This window comes from Halichoerus grypus, chromosome 6, assembly GCF_964656455.1.
Source record: "Halichoerus grypus chromosome 6, mHalGry1.hap1.1, whole genome shotgun sequence".
NCBI classification, from domain to species: Eukaryota; Metazoa; Chordata; class Mammalia; order Carnivora; family Phocidae; genus Halichoerus; species Halichoerus grypus.
The window spans coordinates 41,942,489-41,963,659 of NC_135717.1; the positions used below are offsets into that span (position 1 = coordinate 41,942,489).

At 50.8% G+C, this 21,171-nt stretch overlaps 1 protein-coding gene across 3 annotated transcripts in view; it reads right to left on the bottom strand.

Moving 5' to 3' along the window:
* Window positions 1–21,171, bottom strand: part of ADARB2 (adenosine deaminase RNA specific B2 (inactive)) — a 415,338-nt gene that overhangs the window by 56,712 nt on the left and 337,455 nt on the right. The gene's annotated exons all lie outside the window — the stretch shown is intronic.

A 21,171-nucleotide genomic window follows, 5' to 3' on the forward strand; every position in this document is an offset into this window, starting at 1 on the left:
ACACATGCATGTACACACAGATGCAGGCACACGTGTGTGGTACACACCCACACATGCATGTGCACACACATGTGCACACAGAGATGCAGGCACACATGCGTGGTACACACCCATGCACGCGTACACACACTCAGAGATGCAGGCACACACGTGTGGTACACACCCACACATGCATGTGCACACATGCATGTACACACACAGACGCAGGCACACGTGTGTGGTACACACCCACACATGCATGTGCACACACATGTGCACACAGAGATGCAGGCACACATGCGTGGTACACACCCATGCACGCGTACACACACTCAGAGATGCAGGCACACATGCGTGGTACACACCCATGCACGCGTACACACACTCAGAGATGCAGGCACACACGTGTGGTACACACCCACACATGCATGTGCACACATGCATGTACACACACAGACGCAGGCACACGTGTGTGGTACACACCCACACATGCATGTGCACACACATGTGCACACAGAGATGCAGGCACACATGCGTGGTACACACCCATGCACGCGTACACACACTCAGAGATGCAGGCACACATGCGTGGTACACACCCATGCACGCGTACACACACTCAGAGATGCAGGCACACATGCGTGGTACACACCCACACATGCATGTGCACACATGTGTGCACACACACATGCAGGCACACATGTGTGGTATACACCCACACATGCATGTGCATACACATGTGCACACACACAGATGCAGGCACACATGTGCGGTACACACCCCCACACACACGTGCACACATGTGTACACACACAGAGATGCAGGCACACGTGTATGATATACACCCATGCATGTGCACACTTGTTGAATTTTCCTAGTGTGACCTGTGTTCTTATTAAAGCAGCTCATCTGCAATGACTAAGGCAGTGTGGCCCAGGAATGTGGTTTTCTTGTCGTCTTCCTCCCTCCCACCTGGCCCCATGGTGGACGTGTCCCTTCTCTGCTGGAGGAGGCAGGCTGGGTGGCAGCGCCCTTCATGGGCGTTGGAGACAGAGAGATCTGGTGTGAATTGCATGGGCCCGTTTTCCTGATTTATAAGGTAATCCTCTTAATTTCCATCCGACGGTGCTTTCATGAGGATTAAATGCATTAATGTATCTTAAATGCTTAGCATGCTGCCCCGTGTTTCGTCAATGCTCAGAAACGGTGCCTGTTCTTTCATCATCATCATCATCATTATTACTAATTATCATTTCCCTGGTCGCTGCAGACACTAGCTGCATCCTCATGTGGTTATCCATGAGGGGGGCACGTGGTTCATTTCGGGATGGAATGGAGCTTCACTTTCCCGCCAGGTGTCCGGATATTGTGCTACAGATAAGAACAGGTCTCAATAAAGATGCAAAAGATAAATAGACAGTTTTTTAAAAAAAATCCCACTTACGGGAATAACACCTATTCATATGGAAACAGGCCTGCATCCCAGACTCTAGAAACCTGCACGGAACAACACCGAGGTGTTGGCTCCTGTTTCCTCTGTCCTGTGGGGGGTCTGCTGCCGTGGTGGCTCCCGAAACCCATAGTGCTGGGCGCCATACGGGCATGATGATTCGGGCCTGGCAGGTGGCGAGGGGCCCTCCGTTGGGCCTGCTGGGCCTGGGACGTGTGTGCTGGGGGGGGGGATCTCCCCCAGCTCGGCCCCTACAGGAACCCAGGCTGCTGGGTGAGGTGCCTCTCCTCCGCTGGGAGCTGTGCAGTCCGTCCTGGGGTCGGCTTGGGGTTGGAGGCTGTCCTGTCCTTTGTGACCTGGGGACGGAGGTCCAGAGAGAGTGGGCATGTGTCCCAGGCACACGGTGTATGGGTGTCCTGGGGTGACCAGAACTGGTGACCACCAGCGGGCTGGCTCAGAACCACAGAAATCTGTCCCCTCTGGAGACAGCAGCCGGAGGTCAAGGTGGCGAGGGCTTGTCTCCCTCTCGTGGCTCCAGTGGAGGGTCCTTCCTGCCTCCTACAGCCTGTGGGGGCTGCAGGCGTCCCTCCTGTGTCTGCCTCCTCCAAAGACGCCTGTCACTGGATTCAGGGCCACCCTGATCTCAGATCCTTCGTGTCACAGCTGCATGGCCCCAGGCACAGGCTCTGGGGCAGGCCACGACATGCCTTTTTGGGGCCACCTGCAGACCACTTCACCTTGTCATCAACACCTTCCACACTCGGGGTGTAACCCAGAGGGCAACGGTTTTCCACGGGAGTGTGAATTTGGGTAAATTCTGTACGTCTTGGATGAGCCCGACTTCTTCATTTGCGTCTGTCCCTCGAACAGTAGCAGGTGTGGACACGGGACTGGTAGTGGCCCTGGCGCCCTTGGCCCCCCACCACCAAGGGAAGGTTTTATCAAGTCCCGCCTTCAGATGGACGCTGGTGGGCACGGGGGCTGAGCTCTGACTGAAGGCACGCGAGCAGGGAGTGAGGCTGGTGAGAACAGGGGTCCCGGGGTCTGCGGGCTCTGTGGCGCCTCGGTGAGCACTACTTTTGGAGCAGGAGCCTTTGAGCCCTGTTCTTGCAGGACCAGCAGCAAGATGCAGCCAAGCACCACCTGCCTGGCTGGGAAGGGGGGCTCTGACCTGGGTGCGGGCCGAGGGCTCCTGTCCAGGCACAGGGGTCCAGAAAGGCGTGAGCAGAGCTGACGGCTGAGAGGGACCTTGATGGAGTGGTGGGCCTAGGGTCTTTCCTTCTGCAGACGTCCAGTGCTCAGGTCAGGGGATGAGCTTCTCCGTCCGCCCTCCGGCTAGCTCTGCAGCAATGCTGGTGGTCAGCGGAGTGTCAAGCTGCTATTCCGCTGGGGACCTACGTGCTGGACCTACCTTCCTGCTGGCGGCACCTGCAGGTGGCTGGTTGCATGCACTTTATCGCTAGGATGGGCTTCCAGGGGCTGCCCGTGCCTTCTTCTGGCTTCCCCAAGGTCTGAAGCGCCTCGCGGGCGGACTCCTGTCTTTTGCTCCTCCAATAACATTTTTTAAAATTGAAGTATGATTAACCTATACTGTTATATTAGATATTAGTTTCAGGTGTACAACATTCAACAGTTCTGTGCGTGCCTCAGTACTCATGATGATAAGTGTACTTTTAATCCCCCTCACCTGTCTCCTATCCCCACCACCTCCCTGCTAGTGAACAGCAGTGTGTTCTCTAGAGCTAAGAGTCTGTTCCTTGTTTTGTCACTTTTTTTCTTTGTTTGTTTTTTCTTCAATTCCACATATGAGTGAAATCATATGGTATTTGTCTTTCTCTGACTTATTTAACTCCATATAATACCCTCTAGCTCCCTCTGTGTTGTTGCAAATGGCAAGATTGCTTTCTTTTTTATGGCTGAGTAATAGTCCATTGTATATACACCACATCTTCTTTATCCAATCATCTGTCGATGGACATCTGGGCTGCTTCCATATCTCGACTATTGTGGACATTGCTGCTATAAACATCGGGTGCATATCTTTTGAATTAGTGTTTTCATTTTCATTGGGTTTACTGGATCGTATGGTAGCTCTATTTTCAACTTTTTTTTTTTTTTTAAAGATTTTATTTATTTATTTGAGAGAGAGAATGAGAGAGCGAGAGAGAGCACATGAGAGGGGGGAGGGTCAGAGGGAGAAGCAGACTCCCTGCCCAGCAGGGAGCCCGATGCGGGACTCGATCCGGAGACTCCAGGATCATGACCTGAGCCGAAGGCAGTCGCTTAACCAACTGAGCCACCCAGGCGCCCTATTTTCAACTTTTTGAGGAACCTCCATACTGTTTTCCAGAGTGGCTGCACCAGCTTGCATTCCCACCAACAGTGTAGGAGGGTTCCCCTTTCTCCGCATCCCCGCCAACATCTGTCATTTCCTGACTTGTTAATTTTAGCCATTCTGACTGGTGTGAGGTCGTATCTCATTGAGGTTTTGATTTGTATTTCCCTGATGCCGAGTGATGCTGAGCATCTTTTCATGTGTCTGTTGGCCATCTGCATGTCTTCTTTGAAAAAATGTTTATTCAGGTCCTCTGCCCATTTTTAATTGGATTCTTTGTTTTTGGTTTTTTATTTTAGGGTTGATTTGTAGAAGTTCCTTACATATTTTGAGTATTAGCCCCTTGTCGGATATGTCATTTGCAAATATCTCTTCCCGTTCAGTAGGTTGCCTTGTCATTTTGTTGGTGGTTTCCTTCTCCAGTAACTTTTCAAGGTGCCCAGATCAGATTCCTATGCCTTGTGTGCTCTGAAGAGCTGTTCCAATGTACTTTTGATTGTCCTTTTTCCATCTCTTTAAAGTAAAGTTTCGAATGTCCAAGAAGTGAGGAGCCTGTCAGTGCAGGAAGCATCTTGCTGTTCTGTGTGCCTGATGGGCCCTGTGAGGTTCCCAGAAAAGGTCGCCCCCAACCGCTGGCTACACAGAAAAGCGACTTCATTTGGAAACTAGAGGCCGCTCTCCTTTGTGCAGAGGTGCAGGACGGATGCCCTGCATGCCAGGGTGGCACCCGCGTAGCCTGCTGAACCCCCCAAAGAAGGGGCTGACATGGTTTCAACACGGGGATTCGGGGACACACACGTTCCGCCCGTAGACCCATGGGACGGGGTGTGGTATGAGTGACCTGCGCGGGTCTGGCTGTTGGAGGGTGTGGGGCGCCCCTTCTCCCTCCTCTCTTTCGCGGGTCCCCTGGCTAGAGCCCCTGAAGGTGGAGCTACCGTGGGGGGCTGGGACACCGGCTGCCCACCCGCCGGCAGCCCCGTGCTCTCGCTGGTTTCGAGGGCGTAGGTTACAGCAGGAGCATCATTAGTCTAGTATAAGGAATGAGAGGGATTTATTGTAAAAAGGAAGTAAAACCGGACAAATCGGAGAAAAAGTGAAGGGTGCACAGAGCACCATACCGCCCAGCTGACCCGCCAGGCGTCCTAGATCCAGGTGAGCGACCTCTAACCCATGTGCCCTTTAGGGGATCTTGGGGCCCTGGGGCTCCGACCGTGTGGCTTAGCAGCTCTGCACCGTTCTGCTGCCAATGAGGAGTGTTCTTCATGTGTGAACAGCCATTACTGGGCTTTACCTGATGCATGTTTAATTTTCGTTTGGACTGAAATGCGCCATGGGAAATACAGATGCCGAGCCGCTCGCTGGTCCGCCTCTGAGCCACCTGATGCGCGCAGGCTCTGCTGGATGCTGGATGCAGGGCTGACGGCCAGAGCCACGGTGGTGGGAAGGACAGGCGGCTCGCGGCTCTGAGGGGTGCGCACGTTCTCCCGGCCCCCAGCCTTGGCCCCCTGCCCTCTGACCTGGGCGTGCCCCATCTCCTCCCCTACAGTCCTTTCGCTTTATTCTTTTTTTCAGGGGTCCTTGATGTTGATGTGAAGCACATTTCTCACGTCTTATAAACGTGAATGTAAAAAGAAAGGCAAAGTTTTCTTCAATTCTGCTCACTTCGGGTGGTGGCTTATCTTATTGAAACATAGAGAAGAGTTTAGTGAGCTGCTTGAAATTTACCTGTAATACGTAACTGGTGTTATATGAAAGCATGCTTGTGGTTTTGCAAGGAGGGATTTGATGGACCTTCGTTTTCCTGGTTGTGAGAGTGGAAGGAAGAGAAATCGGAGAGCATGGCTTGCAAGTTGTCTTCATCCAGACTTGTAGGAGTCTTAGTGAAATTAGACGTGCGTGGGCTTGGGAAAAGGCTTGAGGAGCCTGCCCTGCCCCGAGCCGCCTCCTCCCCGGCCCGTGCCCCCAGACCGCTGCTATTTTGGGGGATCGGTTGTTAATTCAGTCGCACACACGATTGCAGTTTGCATCGGCTTTCTCAGTTGCGTTTGTGTCTGTAACTGACGTTGTGCTTGATTACGTGGGGAGCTAGAGGCTAGATGGAAACTAGAATTCACGTGGGGACGCGTATACTCACTGTCTAATTTAACACCAGCCGTTTTTTATGTTTTGATCACTTGGGATTTAATATAGACAGTCAACTTTGGTTACTGCAAACCCACCTAATCAGATGGTGAAATAATCCATTTTCTTCCCCACCTGGCACTTGGTTTATAGTCAAAGCAGCTAAATGGCTTAAAAACAGCTCATGCCACTGATTATTTTCATAAATTCAAATTCCAGGGTGCACCCGTGGGCCCCGGGAAGTTCATTCAGCTCCCCAGGACAGGCGAGTGCATCCCGTTAGGACACATTATTTAACTTAAAGAGTATTTTTTTCAGCACATGAGTCAAGCTATATCTTAGTATTGCTTCCTAAATTAACGTAAGACATTTTCCCCAGCGGCGAGCATACAAACCCCTCACTGTGACTCAGAGCAGCCCCCACCCTTGCTTTACCGAGGCCTGTGTGCAGGGCTTGGCGGGAGCTGTGGCGCTTACAAACCCATACCCCGTCTCTGTCCGCGAGACCATCACAGACCGCCGACGGCGGACCTCCTCGTCCCTCTCTCCACAAAGTCCAGGTCCAGCTCCTATAGAGGCTTCCACGGCGAGCAGGATTCTCCTCCAGACCCCAATGGCTCTTAGAAGCTATGTCCTTTCTTGGTACATCCTGAAAAGGTAGTTTTTCTTTCTCTTATGTATGTCATATATATACAATGTCCCTGTGGACAAGGGGGTCAATATTTTTACTGACTGGGGGAGTGTGAACCACCATGTGGATCACATGCCGTGGAGACGGCCCACGACACGTGTCTTCTGTGGAGCTCACTTTTCAGGGTGGGGGACGAGGTCTGATGGTCTGAGTGGAGGATTTGTGCAGCGTCATGATGAGAGGTCAAAGCTGCAAGGCCGCCAGAGGTAGGTCTTGGTTCCAGACCCAGGAGCTCCTGCGGTTATTCTGTAGATTTCCCCAGAGTGCCTCCTCGGGCTCAGTGGCTACGTAAGCAGTGGGGACACAGCGTGGGAAGAGCATAGGGCCCATGCAGCGAGTTCTGGCTCTGCTTAGGAGGCAGAGGGGGGCCCTTCCCAGGCTCTGACCAGCCACAGGTTGACTGTGAGGACGAGGTCGCCACCGGCAAGGTTGAGGTACTGTGTTTACTGACAGCCATTGTTCCTATGGCCGTGTCCCCCCACGCAGAGCCCCCAGCACTCGGCCCCACGTCCCCCGCGCAGAGCCCCTAGCACACGGCCCCGCGTCCCCCCACACAGAGCCCCCAGCACACGCAGAGCCCCCAGCACACGGCGGTGTTCCCCCACGCAGAGCCCCCAGCACATGATGCTGTCCCTCGTGCAGAGCCCCCAGCACACGGTGGTGTCCCCCGTGCAGAGCCCCCAGCACACGCCCCGTGTCCCCCCGCACAGAGCCCCCAGCACACGGCCCTGCGTCCCCCCGCGCAGAGCCCCCAGCACATGCAGAGCCCCCAGCACACGGCGGTGTCCCCCGTGCAGAGCCCCCAGCACATGCCCCGTGTCCCCCGTGCAGAGCCCCCAGCACACGCCCCGTGTCCCCCGTGCAGAGCCCCCAGCACATGGCCCCGTGTCCCCCCATGCAGAGCCCCCAGCACACGACGGTGTCCCCTTGCGCAGAGCCCCCAGCACACGCAGAGCCCCCAGCACACGGCGGTGTCCCCCATGCAGAGCCCCCAGCACACGGCCCCGCGTCCCCCCGTGCAGAGCCCCCAGCACACGACGGTGTCCCCCCGCTCAGAGCCCCCAGCACACGGCGGTGTCCCCCGTGCAGAGCCCCCAGCACACGGCCCCGCGTCCCCCCACGCAGAGCCCCCAGCACATGACGGTGTCCCCCCGCGCGGAGCCCCCAGCACACGCAGAGCCCTCAGCACACGGCGGTGGTCCCATCTTACGGCTGCAGACGCAGAAGCTCAGCGAGATTGGGGACCGGCCACAGTTGTGAAGCAGGCAAGAAGCTGGGTGTGATGGAGTTGTGTGTGTGTGAGTTCTGCGTTGTGCTGTCAGCCTGTGATGTCTGCCGCTCTTCTGGGGGCCGGTTCCTCAAACCTCAGAAAACAGCTTTAATCTAACCACACTCTGTAAATCCTCCGAGATTAAAGCTAAGCGCGTGGGTGGTTCGCTCAGATGGCGCCCCAAAGCCCTTGCCCGTTTGTGGTAATGGAGAGAGCCTGCCGCCCTCCTCTGAAATCTCCAGCTAACCCGTCCGCCCCTGCGGGGGCAGGTGGGGGTCCCACCAGACTCGGCCTCCACAAAGGGCCCCCCAGGGTGGGAGCAGTAGCCCTTGTGCTCCAGGGGCAGAGGCGGACAGAATTTGGGGATGACTCTGGGCCCCATTTGGGACTTTCTGTGTGCCAAGATGAGAAGGCAGTGGGCCTTGTAGAGGGGGCAGGCCGGAGAGATCTGGGGGCTCTGGAGCAGGTGAGCCTGCTGCCCCACCCACCCCACCCCTGAACTGTCACTCCTCTTGCCTCAGTGCAAGTCCCGCCCCTGAGACACCTGGCCTCCCAAAGGTAGAGGCCCTTGGACGGGGCTGGAGGCAGGAGCAGGTTCCCCGGCTGAGCTAGGTCAGGGCCCAAGCCTGTGACCATCCAGGGAGAAGGTATGGGATGGGGAGGGGCGTGCCCTGCAGAGAACCCTCCATGGTCTGCCTAATCCAGGCCTTGGCTGGGAGGGGGAGGGGGTCCTGCAGGAAACACCCCCACTGTGGTCTGCCTAGTCCAGGCCTTGGCTGGGGGAAGGGGGGTCCTGCAGGAAACACCCCCACTGTGGTCTGCCTAGTCCAGGCCTTGGCTGGGGGGGGTCCTGCAGGAGACACCCCCACTGTGGTCTGCCTAGTCCAGGCCTTGGCTGGGGGGAGGGGGGTCCTGCAGGAAACACCCCCACTGTGGTTTGCCTAGTCCAGGCCTTGGCTGAGAGGGGGGAGGGGGTCCTGCAGGAAACACCCCCACTGTGGTCTGCCTAGTCCAGGTCTTGGCCGGGTGAGGGGAGGGGGTCCTGCAGGAAACACCCCCACTGTGGTCTGCCTAGTCCAGGCCTTGGCTGGGAGGGGGGAGGGGGTCCTGCAGGAAACACCCCCACTGTGGTCTGCCTAGTCCAGGCCTTGGCTGGGGGGGGAGGGGGTCCTGCAGGAAACACCCCCACTGTGGTCTGCCTAGTCCAGGCCTTGGCTGAAAGGGGGGAGGGGGTCCTGCAGGAAACACCCCCACTGTGGTCTGCCTAGTCCAGGCCTTGCCTGGGGGGGGAGGGGGTCCTGCAGGAAACACCCCCACTGTGGTCTGCCTAGTCCAGGCCTTGGCTGGGGGGGGAGGGGGGTCCTGCAGGAAACACCCCCACTGTGGTCTGCCTAGTCCAGGCCTTGGCTGGGAGCACAGTGGGTATCCTGGTGGTGAGGAGACAACTTAGGGTTGGGGTGGTGGCCTTCTGGACACCCCATCTCCTGCAGTGGACAGATGAGGGTCTGCTGTGGTCTGGGGTGGGGGCTGGGAGACTCTGGCCCCAGGCACGAGTGAGAGGCGAGCTTTGCAGTAGAAAACCCTGCACAGAGAGCCTAAAGACCCACTCCAGAAATCTGGAAAAATAAACTGATGTCATCCAGCTGTACTAATTATTGGCGATTTAGCAGTTTAGAGAATGCCTGTATGGGGCCCCTTGGCAGCCGAGGCATGCTCAGCTTCCCTGGGCACGAGGCGGCTCCTCGGGGAAGCCTCACAAAGCCACCCCAGCTGCTCTTAGGGCAGGAGCACATGTGGGGGTGGGACTGGGGGCCGTGCCCCTGAGCCGCTGCTCAGAGCTCCGATGAGCCCGAATCTGAGAGGGGGGCAGCGTCCGAGCTGTTCACACATAGACTGGTACAGGCTGGACGGCGGGAGCAGAAGTGAGCAGAGGGGAGAGGACTTGGCTTCTGGTTGAATGATAGTGATAAACAGGTGCTTCTGGTCCCAAAGGTTAAGTGCGGAGGTTGGCCCCATATTAATGAGCTGTGTGTCACCGTTCGAAATGCTACTTCAGTTTCTGCCTATCGTTGCCGCGCGTCGTCCGTTGGCCCCAATTACCATGGCAAATTACCAGCATTATTCAAACAGGAAAAATAAACTTTAAAGAGGAACGCTGAAAGACTCACACTTTACTCATTTCCAACACTAATATTTTGAATGCCACAAATAAATAAAATGTGTTCAAATTTGCAATAGCAGTCCTCAGGGTAAAATTGACATTTAGCCAAAGTGGTAAGGATATTAAAATCAATAGATTATGAAAGAGAAAGGCTTCAGTAAATATTTTCCTGTTGAAATCCTGTCTTTGGGCTTATAATGCTGAAATATCAGAAAGGTTAGATTTGCATATGGGTGGGGCAGGACATGATCTGGGAGCCAAGGCTGCCCGGTCCCGTCCCCTCCCCCTCCCTTCATGGTGCTTGCTGTGCGCCCCCCCACCATACTGGGGAGTAGTATGGGGTAGTGCTCCGGGGTGTGGGAAGTAGCACCACCAGGAAGGGAGCATGGCTGACCGAGCTCCCCTTCCAGAACTGGGCAGCAGAGGGGCTGCTCCCCGAGGCATTGAGCTGGCGGATGGCGCGCTGAGGCTCAGAGAAATCCCGCTAAGTGGGAGGTGAACTTCCATGGCTCCATCTCAGCGTCCCCTCGTGTGTCCGTGGATGAGGCGCCTCTAGGTCTCGTAACGATTCCTGTTTGCTAACAAAGGCAATCAAGCCTCATTCATTTCAAAGTCCAACTACGTAATTCAAATTAGCTGACTACTCAATTATTCTATATCTCAAATTATCTAGAGGCCAATGACAAATTTAAAGGAAGTCCTGAAAGAGGAAAAAATCCATACTGTCACCCACATGGTGGAGAAAGCGCCAAACTTGGAATGGGAGGACCTGGGCAGGGAGCCTCTCTGGGGTGCGGCTTCCTCGTCTGGAATTACCCTGATGGCCCTAGTTCTGATCCTCGGCACGGACACCTGGCCTGCTGCATCAGACATCTCTGGATGACCAGGGGCATGGCCAGAGGAAGAAACGAGGGCTGGGAGGTGTTGCTCTGGGGTTAGCACACCTGTCCACTGTGTGCAGGGAGCTAGGTGAGTGGTCATCCTGGGGCCAGAGAGTGGCAGAGCCAGACGTGTGTTTTGGGGAGCGCTGACTGCACCGCGGTTGACAGGTACCAGCATGAGACTGGCCGCACGAGGTGGCTCGTCAGAGCACTTTCTGTGGCTGAGTTTCCTGCTCGGGTGTTTCAGTAGGATGTGGCATGGATCCCAAGGCTAGGAGGGGCTATATTTTGGCAGATTGCATTTTCCAAAGACGGCTGTGCCCATGTCGTCCATCCTGCCAGCTCGTCTTACCACTAACCCCCATGTGCCTCGTATGCAGCAGTTGGCTCTGTGTCCTCTCCTTGGACACTGTCCCAGCAGATAGAGCAAGGAGGGGATGGTGGCATGTGACCTCTGAGCAGTCGGTAACGCCATGACCTGTGTCCTGGTCCTGGGTGCTCCCTCTTGGAACCCAGCCAGGAGAAATCCCATGGAGAGGAGTCTAGGTCCCAGACCACACACAGCCAGCTTCAACCTGCAGCCCCGGTGGGCCCTCTGGGGAGCGGTTCTCAGCCCCCAGCCAAACTGCCCAGCTAGTGCCGTGAGGAGCTGAGGGGCACCGTCCCCGCTGAGCCCTGCCCAAATGGCAGGTGCGAGAGCAGAATAAAAGCCTGTGTTGTTTTCAGCCACTGGGTTTCAGAGTGGCTTGTTATGCCGTGGTGAAGCACGCAGACAGAGGTACGGTGTGACAGACCATGGACAGACCATGAGGGCTTAAAGAGGGACTCTGAAGTCATTGTGATCCAGATTCAAATCCTGTTGTTGCTACTTAACAGTGGCCTGACTCCGAACATTATTTAGGCCTTGATTTCCTCTTCTCTGAAATAGGAATCGTGCCTACGCCATAGGGTTATTACAGGTGGGATGGCATAGCGGGTGTAAGATGCCTGAGTGTGTCCTGTATGCTCACTGCCTAGCTCCGAGTGCCGACTGCGGTTGAGGTTGTTCGTGCCCAGACTTGTGCAAGCACAGAGTTTCTTAGAAACAATACAGAAATACTTGTCACTTACTTGCATGAAATGAAAGTTTTCTCAGGACGCAGCAGTTCGAGGGGTGTGTTCCGGTGCAGTTAGGCAGGCGCGTACGATGCTGAGGATGTGTTGAGGCAGAACTTCACGAAATACCTCCCTGAGTTGAGTGCTTTCTTGGAGTCCCCCCGACCCCGGTTAACCCAACTGCACTGTTGCCTGTCCCGCCGGCTGTTCTCCCCGCACCGCGTGCGCTAAGGGAGCCTGCTCGTCAGCGGAATAGCTGTGCCTTTGACCCGGCTCTGCGCCCCACGCACGGGCGCTGCATCCCCCCGGGCCCAGAGCCAGTCTCAGGGAGAAATCACACACGCGTCGCCTGCTTGATGTCGTTCCCTTGTAGTGAAAACGTAGGTCAGTATTGGGTGAGTTAAACTATTTGCTTGATCTTTTATCAGCTTTACATCTGTTACAACTTTTCCATTTGGAAGACGGTGTCTCTGGCATCAGCACCTTTGAACGTCGCGTGCTGTCTGGAGGTGCGCTGCCCTGGGCTGTTGGCTACTAGTCTGCTCACGGTTCTGACTTGGGGTTCCCTTCTCTCTGACTTCATCCTCGGGCCACATTACTTGTGACTGTCGACACGAGCGTCACCGTGATTGGCCTGAGGCCTGAGGACCAGAGCTCTGTCATACTCCTCTTGGCAATAACACAGGCACACAGTGCGCCCCAAAGTGTGCGTTTGCCCTGGGGGGCTTTGTGGGGCACACGTGGCTCCTGATGCGCCCCCACAGGAACGCTGGCGTGGAATTGGAATGGTGTTTGTCAGAGCTGTCACGGGGGAGAGCTCAGCTGTGTCCAGAGTGGCCCCGGAGAAGCCACAGTGGAGACACTGTCTCAAGCCTCTCCACTTCTATCTCATCTCTATACCTGTCTCCTGAGGAAAAGAATAAATCAAAATTTATTGAGCAAGACACTAATGAAATATTAAGACAAAGAAGACAAGGTCCTCTATATAAAAAAGCCCGTCATACCAAACAGGAAACACAGAACACCGTGTGATAGATGGTAGCCGACCTTGCTCAAGGACTTTGTGCACGCAGGTGCTAAGTGGCCGGCGCGTCTTGTTTCCCGTAATCGACATGATTGTCCCGGGAGGCAGTTACTCTATTACCCTGCTTTGCAGATGAGCGAGCTCAGAATGAGAGAAGTCAGCCTCCCTGCCAGGGGCACACAGGGTCCCAGATTCACACAAGGGTGGTCAGACCCCAGGGCACGTGCTCAAGAGAGCTGGGCAGGGCAGGAAGGACGGTGAATGCTTATGTTCTCAGACCAAAACGAGCACACGAGCCTAAAAAAGGCAAACACAGAGGTAGGAGACGGGGAGTGTGAAATTCTGCCTCTTACACAAATTTGGGCTTCATGACAGTCTTCACTGTAGGAGTTTAGGGAGCAAATGACCCCTGGTAATTGGAGAAGGAGGACTTCCCAGGGGCAGGGAGAGCCACCTGGGGCCACCTGTGGGGCCGCAGACCCCTTCCTGGATCCCCTGAGTTAGAATTTCAGGCGCTGGCGTTGCCTGCAAGGTGCTCAGGGATTCAGATGTGCAGTGAAGTTCGACAACAACACGAGCAAGATTCTCTCGTTGGCCACACATCACCAGCCTCCTCCAAACTGTTTTCAACCAGGCCTGCTTTTTGGGCTTCTCTGTTTCTCTCTGCATCATCCAATCTCAGCAGGACCAGAAGCCCCCACCCTCGATACCTGACCCAGTTCCTCATCCCCAACACCCCCAGGTGATGCCTGACCACCTGGCCTGTCCTCAGCGAGGGTCCTGTTAGGTCGGTTTAGCCAGGACCTCCTTCACCCCTGATGTTTCCTCTTCGTGATTTCCATGCACTGACCCCACCTGCCCCGTGGCTGTAACCCCCACTTCCCACGCTGCATGCACTCCTGCCGCAGTGGCCTGTCACCTGCCAGCATTGTGTGAAACCTGGAGCGGGCCAGTGGGTCCCAGTGGGGAGGGACGGCTGAGCTGGGGTTGGGAATGGACCACCTCTCCCTGCAAGAGCAGGGACACGTGCCACGAAACATCAGCCTGTCTTACCATCTTGTGGTTTCTGGTCCCTAGGTGGCTGCCTGCTCCCTCTTGCTGGCTCTGTGCCTGCCCCACCCCCACCCCATCTCTCCCTTTGGTCTCCACAGGCCTCACCCCACTCATTGCCACACAGTGACCTCCACCAAATTCAGCTCCTCAAGGGAGACCATGACCCATATGCCTCCCTCTGCATGTGCCGAGACCAACCAAGCAAATACAGGGGTACAATAGTGAGGTTCCCTCCAAGGGAACTCTAGCTGTGGGTCATTTGCTGAACAAGAGAGTTCTTAGCCAGTGGATAGGAAGATCCCTCTTATGTATGATGGGACAGATATGAAAAGACAGGGCTGGGGGCTGGTCACATCTGTAAATATAATTTTATAGACATGAAGGCACTTTTAGTCATGTATTGTTGGCATTTTTAAATTCTTCATGGTTAGTTACATTAAGAAGAAACAGTCTAAGGAAAATGAAGAAAATAATTCTTTTAAAATAAAGGATCTGCATAAAATGAAAAGGGGGGACAGTTACATGAATGGCTCATGCTATATTGATAACAAAGGTTTAGTAACATCAGGAGCTGACCTTTTTTTCCCCTGTGTTTGACAAATAGGTTACACTCTCTGCTTTCTGCTGTTTATTTTATGAATTTGCTATCTGGCTCCTGAGCACCTTCAGTGGAGAGTGGCTGGAGGGCCAGAGGGACTCAGTGGCCAGGTGGCAGGTGAGGGCCCCCTCTTCTGGCAGGTGGGAGGAGAATGGTGCAAAAACTACTGCCCACCCTGGGTGGTTCCCAGGGACCAGGCGCCAGGGGGATGAATGCTTTATGGATGGGCAGCCAAGACTGAGACGAACTGACTCAGCCAGTCAATGTTACCATTAGAATCACACCCACATGTTTAAATTCTGGCTTCAACATTCGGGCTCTTAGCCACAGCATACCTTCCAAGGCCTGTTTACTAACCAAGGATTTCAGAAAAGCCTACAATGAGAGACCACATGTTTGCTATTTTGATAATTGGGGGCTGAAGTTTATATGCGCAGATATCTCTACACCTACCTATTGATTACGTAAATTTGTAGCTATTCACAATTACCTTAATTGTTAGATAGCCACAAATCTGTTTATACATATTAACAGTGGTTACTACTTTAACAATCAACTTCAAATTGGAATACAAAAAATGTAGAAAGTAAACTAAAACTGCACTGGAAAAATGTAATATTTCTGTTTTTCTTAAACTCATGATTCCTGATGTACTCAGGAAGATACTTTGCATCTGGGTTTAATTAGAATCTTTAAAATGTCATTAGTGTGCTAATATGAGGGTGCTAACAGATGAGGTCCTACTGTTTGGGGTTGATTCATGGTTGTTTGAGTTCATCAGGATTTAAAAAGACATGAACAGTAAGATCCATTTCAGTGCATCAAGAGAAGACGATGCGCAATAGAAAAAGTAGTTGTTCCATAAAGGAAGTAATATTTACTTTCCCAGCTTTTGTTAAATTCAAGGAGAGTTTTAGTTATTGCCTAAATAATAAAGTATGCTACCACCTGTTTTGCAATATCACCACTGACATCAGTCTCATACTCATTTATGAATGCCATAAATGACAAACTCCAAATGCCTCAAAATGATGAGTCTCCCCTCTCCCCCCAGTGTTCTTTCTTTACCCTGAAAATAGGTTCTGGAGAGGAGAAATTAAGTAGATGAAAATTGCTAAATAATTTCAAATAATGCATCTGAGGCATTAACGAAAGCCAGGACTTGGCCATCATTGTGCATTTCCTCAAGCTCATAGAGATACTTGAGACCAGAGAGACACATACATCCCAGCCCTTTTTACTACACACAACAAACAGGACAGAGATGACCCAGAAAATGCTTGTTCTTTCAGATGAACTTCCACGAACAAGAAAGACACTGCCCCCATGCCCTGGTCTCAGTGCCGCTATGTGCACGCCTGTGACCTGGGCTCCATGCTGTCACACTCCCTGGAACCAGTGTCAAATCTGGCACCGCTGTGCATGCCACCCAGCAGGCAATCTTGCACTCATTGGCCGGTGAAGGCCTTTCCCACTGATGCAAGGCCTTACACTCTGCAAGAGACTACTGGTCCTTCAAATGTACAGATACCAAAGCAAGGCTACAAGGTACACAGAACATTTCTAGTAACTAACCTCAAAGGAATGGAGAGCCACGAATTTCCTGACAAAGAATTCAAAATAATGGTTTTAGGAAAGCTCACTGAGCTACAAGAGAACAAAGATAGACCACTTGATGAAATTGGAAAAACAGTACATGAACAAAACGATGGGTTTAACAAAGAGATAGAAATCATAAAATGGAACCAAACAGACATGCTGGAGCTGAAGAATACAATGACTGTAATGAAAAAAAAAAAACCAAATGGAATAGAGAGTTTCACCACCAGACTTGGTCAAGCAGAAGAAAGTACCTGTGCACTTGAAGACAAGGCATTTGAAATTACCCAGTCAGAGGAGAAGAAACAAAAGAGGAATGAAAAGAGTGAAAAAAGCCTATGAGATTTATAGCATGCCTTCAAAGGAACAAAATATGTATTATGAGAGTCCAGATGCAGAAAAAAAAGAAAAAGAGGCAGAAAGGATATTTAAGAAATAATGACACCCCCCCCCAAATCTAGGGAAGAAAATAGACATACAGATTCAAGAAGCCACAGGATTCCAAATAGGCTAGACCTAAAGAGGTCTACATGGAGACACATTGTAATTATATTGTAGAAATCAAAGGCAAAGAATTTCAAAAGCAGCAAGAGGAAAGTGACTCATCATATATGAGGGAACACCCACAAGATTGCCAGTAAATTTCTCAGCAGAAACCTTGCAGATCAGAAGAGAGTGAGTGACATATTCAAAATTCTGAAAGAAAAAAAGCCAACCAAGTACTATTCCTGACAAACTACCCTTTAAAAATGAAGAAGAGATAAAGACTTTCCCAGACAAACAAAAATTGAGGGAGTTTATCACCCCTAGACCTGCCTTACAAGAAATGCTGAATAGAGTTATTCAAATTAAAACAAGCACTCCAAATAGCAACATGAAAACATGTGAAGGCATATGTCTCACTCCTGAAGGTGAACAGGGTAGACCCACCACAGACAGAATATGCAACACTGTCATGGGTGAGTGATTTTGTATGCGACTGAAGTTAAATCATTACCCACTTAAAACAGACAGCTATAACTATAAGATATTTTATGCATTCCTTGAGGCAACCACAAAAAAACTGTAATAGGTGTACAATAGATAAAGAGAAAAGAATCAATGCACATCATTACAAAAAAAAAAAAAAAATCAAGTAACAAAGGAAGACAGCAAGAGAGGAGCAAAGGAACAAAAAAAACCTACAAACCAGGTAGAAAACAAGTAACAAAATGGCAGTAGTAAGTTCTCTCCTACCTATGACTACTCTGAATATAAATGGATTAAACTCCCCAGACAAAAGGCTTAGAGTGGCTGAAAGAAACACAGCATGCAGTGATATGCTGCCTTCAAGAGGCTCTCTTTATGTGTAAGGACACACATAGGCTGAGAGAGAAGGGATGGAAAATGTATTCTCTTTAAACGGCAACCAGAAAAAAGGAGAGGTGGCTATCCTTCTACCAGACAAAATAGTAAATTACTAAAAACTATTAACAAAAGACAAAGAAGGCCATTATACAATGATGAAGGAGTCAATTCAACAGAAGGACTTAACAATTATAAACATCTATGCACCCAATATCAGAGCACCTAAATATATAAAACAAATATTGACAGACCTGAAGGGGGAGATCGACATCAATACAGGAAGAATAGGAGACTATTACATAATGCTATTAATAATAATAATTATAATTATAATATATTTTCATATAACTCTGTAAAATAATAGGAGACTTTTATTTTCAACAATGGATAGAACATCCAGATAGAAAATCAATAAACAGGTGGCCGGAACAATATAGGCCAAGTGGATCTAACAAGCATGTATACAACTTTCCATCCCCAAGCAGAAGAATACACATTCTTCTCAGGCACACAGTGAACATTCTCCAAGATAAATCACATGTTAGGTCACCCAACAAGTCTTAACAAATTTAAGAATATAGAAATCATTCCAAGCCTCTTTTCCAACCACAATGGAATAAAACTAGAATTTTTTTAAAGAGGGAAAATTCACAAATAAATGGAAATTAAGAGCACACTCCTGAATAACCATTGGTTCAAAGAAGAAATGAAAAGGGAATTAAAAAAATATTTTGAGACAAAAACAAAAGCACAGCCCACTAAAACTTATGGGATGCAGCAAAACTTGAACTAAGAAGGAAGTTTATAGCAATAAACACTACCACTGAAAAGGAAGATCTCAGATACAGCACCTAACTCTACACCTCATCTAGAAAAAGAAGAACAAACTAAGCCTAAAGCTGGGAGAGGGAAGGTGATAATAAAGAGTAGAGCAGAAATAAATCAAATAGAAATAGAAAACAATAGAAAAAAATCAACAAATTTTTGACATTTGTTTGGGTTTTGTGAAAAAGAGAAACAAAATTGGCAAGTCTTCAGCTAGGTTAACTGAGAAAAAAAGAGAGAAGATTCAAATAAATAAAATTAGAAACAAAAGAGGAGACATTACAGTGTGTGCCTCAGAAATGAAAATGATCATAAAGGGCCCTTCTGAACAATTATATGACAACAAATTGGATAATGTAGAAGAAATGGATAAATTCCCAGAAACCTACAACTTACCAAAACGGAGTGAAGAGGAATTTGAATGCGTGGAAAGCCCGACTAACAATATATGTCATTGTTATAACAAATACAGAAATTGAATCAGTAATAAAAAATCTCTCCACTATATTTCAATTTTAAAAAAGTTAAAAAAAATCTCTCAACAAAGAAAAGCTCAGGACCAGATGGCTTCACTGGTGAATTCTACTAAATGTTCAAAGAAAAATTAATACCAATTCTTTTACAAGTCTTCCAACAGATGGAACAGGAGAGAACACTTGTGCCTCATTTTATGAGGCTGAGTCACCTGGACACCAAAGTCAGATAGACACCACGAGACAAGAAGACGACAGACAAGATCCCTGAACATAGGTGCAAAAATCCTCGATAAACACTAGCAAACCCAAATCAACAGCACATTAAAAGTGACGGTGACCAAGTGGGGTTTATCACTGGGGCACAAGGATGACTTGTCCTACTGACGTGGCGCTAGAAGTCCCAGCCAGAGCAGACATACAAGAGAAAGAGATAAAAAGCATTCAGATTGGAAAGGAAAAAGCAAAACGATCTGTTTGTAGTTGACATGGTTATATATGCAGAAAAACCTGAAGGCATTCCTGCAGTCTCTATTCGGATGGTTTGTTCACACATCTGATGAAAAAGTCAGCATCACAAATAAAGTGGTGACGCAGTCTGTTTCAGCTGGGTAATATTTCACATTTGTTCAGAACAAATACGGAACCAAGGTGGCTTGTTTGGGTGTACCCTGGTATGAGTGGCCGAGGGGTTTTTATTAGATTTAGTCTCGAGGTGAGAGGGGTCAGGGGAGAGTCACGGAGAGATGACCACGGAGCTGGAGCCTGATGTGGGGAAGAGAGAGCGGAGTCGTGCTCTGGCAGGTGCTCTCGCGGGGAGGGGAGCCTGGTGGGGCCGTAGACACGGCTCGCGGCGGGGTCTGCGTGCCTCTGCAGACAGCACGCAGTCTGTCCACCCTCCGCTACGGACGCAGAGTCGGGGTCCCACCAGGGGTATTTTCCTCACGTCTGCCACCACCTTCCTCTGAGACTGGAGTGTGGTTAGCGCTGCTCAGAAAGAAGCGTTTTGCGGGAGCTCAGGGGCTGTATGGACTGACCACGTCTGCATGAGGCACCTGCCCTGGGACAGTTACTTTAAGGCGGTCAGCCCGTCTGCCTCAGGACGTGCCTCAGGGCTGGGTGGTTGTCCTCTCCCCTGGGGAGCTCGTTGGGACAGTGCCCTCAGGACTGGCCGCTCTGGCCAAAGACGCCTGGGCTGGGAAACAGAATTTGACCGAAAATTCCCACTGAGGACCTTTGATCTGCAGCACACGGAGTTGTTTTGTTTTCTTTTTCTTTCTTCTTCTTCTTTTTTTAAAAAAGATTTTATTTATTTGACAGACAGCAAGAGAACACAAGCAGAAGGAGCAGTAGAAGGAGAGGGAGAAGCAGGCTTCCCGCCGAGCAGGGAGCCTGACTTGGGGCTCAATCCCAGGACCCTGGGATCATGACCTGAGCCGAAGGCAGACACTTAACCATCTGAGCCACCCAGCGCCCCCCCTCCTTTTTTTTTTTTAAAGATTTTATTTATTTATTTGACATGGGGGGGCGGGGAGTGGCAGGCAGAGGGAGAAGCGGGCTCCATCCCAGGACCCCAGGATCACGACCAGAGCCGAAGGCAGATGCTTAACCAACCAAGCCACCCAGGGCCCCAGGTTGTTTTGTTTTTTATCAGACGTAGTGTTTCACGTTCCCTGGCTTCCTCACATGCATTAATGAATAAATGTTTGTTGCAATAAAATGTTTAGGGGAAAATAGAAAACATTACATAAATTACTTCTTCAGGATCAATAACCGTCACTTTGTGAAGCCTACTTATCCCACTAATTAGGCAAAATGCTTTTGATCTGAGGCCAAGCTCTGGTCCTTCTCTATGAAGACATTTTCTTCCCAAATCTGAATGAGGGTCCTTGTTAAGGGCACGCTCTGACACAAGAACTCATTCTGGCTTTTCTTCACTGACTCGCGGGGAGTGAAGCCTGAAGCCGGGTGGTAGCAAGTGTGTTGCTAAGATACCGACATGCTTTGACGGAAAAGTTGAACCTTTTGGAAAAGTCTGTCACATCCAGAGAAAGAGGGCTTGGGGGGGTTTCAAAGCAGTTTTGCTTTTCACGAGGCCGGTTTTATTCTCATCCGTCTCTGTCTTTCTTCTCCCGTGCATTTAAAAAGCCGTTAATAGGTTTTGGAAATCAGACCCTGTTTTTGTTGTGAGCGTCTAAGATTTCCCCCTTTGCATTTTAAGGGCACTCCCTGGGAAGGCTTGGACTCACCAGCCAAACTATTATACCAA